The sequence below is a fragment of the Pinus tabuliformis genome, chromosome 7, assembly GCF_031772625.1.
Source record: "Pinus tabuliformis cultivar Carrire ecotype Pingquan chromosome 7, CPIR1, whole genome shotgun sequence".
Classification (NCBI taxonomy): Eukaryota; Viridiplantae; Streptophyta; class Pinopsida; order Pinales; family Pinaceae; genus Pinus; species Pinus tabuliformis.
In genome coordinates this window covers 1,086,808,053-1,086,812,193 of record NC_142293.1, presented here as the reverse complement: position 1 = coordinate 1,086,812,193, position 4,141 = coordinate 1,086,808,053, and the positions used below count along the sequence as shown (strand labels likewise).

The following is a 4,141-nucleotide window of genomic DNA, read 5'->3' as shown; positions in this document are numbered from 1 at the left end:
AAAAGCTTCACAAGTAGCCGTTTGACTTCAGGTACGTGACTAAACCTTGTTCATCTATTGCATGAATCTAATCTAAGCATTGCATGAACGAATGGAATGGTGAAATTAAGCCATGAATGTAGCAAGACACCCAGTTCTCTAGCACTCACGAGAAAATCACGCAGCATGCGTGGATAGTCATTCACGTGGAAGATGAGAAACACAGGCAATGGAAGATTTGTTGAACTTCAGTGCACAGGGCATCAATTGATTAACAAATAGAAGAAGACATGCAGCTCATGATAGCACAGCAGTTCATATGGGCCAGCACACGTTTTTGCCACCTCACTCCACCAAAAATCACGTAGAATTAATGAGCGCTCAGCCGAAACTCATAGACTGTTGTTAACTTGCACTTGCATCATGTTCAACTGAAGTATACATCCTCTGCTTCCTCAAAATGATTAGCCTATCATCCTTCGCTGATTGTTTTGGCCTGTTCAAAATTCTTCCACATACCAAGATCGTGCAGAGGCTTATAATAATGAGACATCCACATCTGTTTTGGGTCCATCTGAGTCCTACACAGTACAGACAAGTACCCAGACGATGCTCAGGTCTGGAAACCAATTGGGTCTTCCGAATATTGATCAGATCTGATTTTTCAAGCCCTCTTCAGCTATGGCCAAAACATAAACATGGACGAGGCGGGGCAGTAATCCAAAGCTTGAATAAGAAGTTATTGACATACCTCCAACTCCAACAGGAGAAGGAAAATATGATACCCAATATTCCTCACAATGTTGCACATGTGTGCCTGTTCATTTTATGGTTTTTTGGCAATTTCATGGTTAGAAATTGTACCAATGCAGTTCATCGTCTCCACGAGACAGTTTCTTGAGATATTGGCACTGAGCTTCATTTTCTCCTTCTCGGTTGTTTGTGGCAATATTTCTCTGCGCTATTTGCCAGTCTCCTTCAATCAAGCTATTGGGGCAACAACTCCCTTCTTCACAGCAATATTTTGCATTTATAATAACATGTAAGAGGGAGTCTTCTGTGGTTTATATGGCCTTGGTACCTGTGGTATTTGGCATTGTTATTGCAAGCAACAGTGAGCCATCATTCCACCTTTTTGGCTTTTTGGTTTGCCTAGGATCAACTACTGCCAGAGCATTGAAGTCAGTTGTTCAGGGGCTCCTACTTACCTCTGAGGCAGAGAAGCTTCACTCTATGAATTTGCTCATGTACATGGCACCAATTGCTGCGCTGTTATTGCTCCCTGTTACTCTTTTTGTGGAGGGTAATGTATTAGCTATTGCTATTGAAAAAGCCAGAGAAAACACCTTTATCATATTCTTGTTGCTTGGAAACATGACCATGGCTTATCTTGTGAATTTAACCAACTTCCTTGTTACAAAACATATGAGTGCCCTCACGTTGCAGGTTTTAGGAAATGCCAAGGCCACCATTTCTTCCATATGATTGCATATACTTGCACACTCATAACAAGGCTGAGAATTCACTAGGAAAAGCAGCAGGCAGTGGGAAGAAGAAAAGAAGCATGGTTTCATGACAGGAAGAGGAATGAGGGAAAAGGACAAGCTGTTGAGGCCAAAGCAGGGGGTGGTAAAATAACACAAATGCCAAGGGAGAAGCGGTTGCAAGCACGAGCAGAGAAGACTGAAAAAGGCCAAACAAGTAGGGACACACCCAAGGTAGCCACAACACAGTTCAAGGAGAAGGCACCCCCAGCCAAGCAAGCAAAATCAGATTGGTTCTACAGGAAGTTAGCAGATTGTTTCTACAGGAAGACAGAGGATTGTTTCTACAGGAAGCCAGTGAACTGTTTCTACAGGAAGTTTGAAAAGAGGGAAGCCAAAGGAGGAACCGGCCAAGATGTTAGCCAAAGAAGCCACCAGGGCTATCAAAGACGAGGAAAGAGAGATTGGTTGCTCAGAGGATGAGCAACACTTTCAGTAGGGGGGTGATGATGAGCCCCAAAAATGGACAATTATTTGGGCTCATTCAACCTCTTAATTTGACTTAATCCACCATTCTCATTATTTTATTGCATGTTTTTTATTATATTTATGTTAATAGAGTGAATTTGTTTAGTCATTATGCCAACAAGTCTAATGGGTGCTTTGTGTAGCCTTTTTGGTCAATTTGGAGACAAAATTGAAGGTCTTAATGAGCACTTGGCAGCCAAATTCGTGGGAGAACAAGCTAGAGGATTTGTAGGAAGGTGTCCCCTTCATTTATGGGCCCTTACCTCGAATTCTCCACCATCAGCTCGGAGTTCAAGGGCCACTGAATCAATCATCACAAGGGCAGCCAAGCAAGTCAAGTAGGACTACTATTAACTCCAAGTTTTGGGCAGCCGAGTCCCTAAAGTTTAGGAGGACTGTTGGGTCCTCAATTTGTATAAATAAGAAGGTTTAGGGCCTCATTTTGGTTAGCCAGTGGATGTTAGCTAGTTAGCCAGTAGATAGTAGCTATTAGTTAGTCATTTCATAGCCTTGTTGTAGTCATTTTGTAATTCGATTTGTAGGCAATAGATTAGCTTTGCTTTCAGCTCATTCTCAAGCTCTCCTTGTGGACAGTTTCGATGTAACTCTTCATTCTTGATTAATAAAGATGAATCTAGCTTTGCACCAGCTCTAAATCTCTCTTGGGAGGCTGTAGCTCTTGGGGTTGGGCCCATCTCAAGTGCCTAGTACCTCCCTTGTTTATCTTTATGTGTGTTCGCTGCATTCTTATAATAAAGTCTGCTCTTTAGATTTAATTCATGCTTTGTTACTTAGGTTTCTTTTGATGGTTGAAGTAGCTTTTTATGTTGGGAATCGATTGGTAGGAGTTTGTCATGCATTTAGATCTTTCAGAATTTTCTTGCTCACGTGATGTACATGGTTCTCTTTCCAAACGAGGCTGCTATTTAATCATTTCATTGACAGTTAGATTAAGTTAGCTAGGACTTAGTTTGTTTGCAAAAATTCATTGATTCGGTTGAATGTGCATTGTGCAGGGCATCTCTATCACTCACTCACATGGTCAAGCTTCATCAGAGCCATCTGATTCATCCCATATCTAGGCTTTTCGCTTCACACCCATCCTCTTGCCCACGTAACCCTACCTTCTTCTCCATTGTTGTCTCAACTACCTTAAAGCCAAATCAGCCTTCCACATATCATCTCACCACTCCATCCATCAGTTCCTGGGTCACTTCAAACCCCCATCCTACCTCCATAACCATCCATGCATCTTCCATCAATCACCCATCCTCAAAAATCCCATTTCGAAACATCCTGTAGAAGAATTACAGAACATCCTGTAGAAACCCCTGCAGACTTCCTGTAGAAGTTCATAAACACGGTTGCATGGCATCCTGACTTTGTGAAACTCTCTGAAAGGATGATAGGGATCCCTTAGACCCTATCCGAGTCTTCCCAACCTTTTCCAAGCATTTCTCCTCCTTGATCCACCCCTGCACAGTGAAAAGCCAGTTAAAAGCACATGCATGATAATTCTAATAACTCAAGAAAAAATACAAAAAGATGTTTTCTTCAGATAGTGATAACTTAGACACATGCATTTTACCTTCTTAGAAGTAATGGCATCTCTTTCGGTAGTTTGCATGCTCTCCTTTGCATCGGTAGGACTAGCTGGTAGAATTAGGGTTTGCTAGGGTTTGTGTTTATTTTTGGCTTTCAGTTTCTTTCCGCAAGTAGATTAGCTTCCTTTGAGTTAGCTTTCGTCCATCAGTTAAAAAGCTTCTTCTAAGAGCTCATAGAAGTTGGCTTGAGCCCTAGCGGACTTGTGCCAGCTGACCAAGTGACAGCTGCGGCAAGAGCTAGTACTTGTGCATACAGCACCGTCGCTTCCAATTTTGTTACGAACTACCGGGTTGATAAAATTAAAGAAGGGAGTTCCAGGAGTTGTAGCATTATTGCTACAATACTGGGGCCCACCACCTATATCAGAGCAGTAGTTAGCTTGTTAGTTAAGTTTTTGATCTGAGTATGGGAATGCCTACCTCAACGATGATATGATCTCATATATTTATTTTGTGTTGAATATTTGCAGGTTTCGACTGGGCTCTCCACAAGATAATCCTCGAAATGATAAAGTGCTTCACCCTTCCTAGATGATATAAAACCTT

At 41.9% G+C, this 4,141-nt stretch overlaps 1 pseudogene; it reads left to right on the top strand.

Annotated features, from left to right (window-relative positions):
* Positions 1-1,047: 1,047 nt before the first annotated feature.
* LOC149251344 (putative sugar phosphate/phosphate translocator At1g12500 pseudogene) lies at positions 1,048-1,464 on the top strand (annotated as a pseudogene).
* The last annotated feature ends 2,677 nt before the right edge of the window (positions 1,465-4,141 follow it).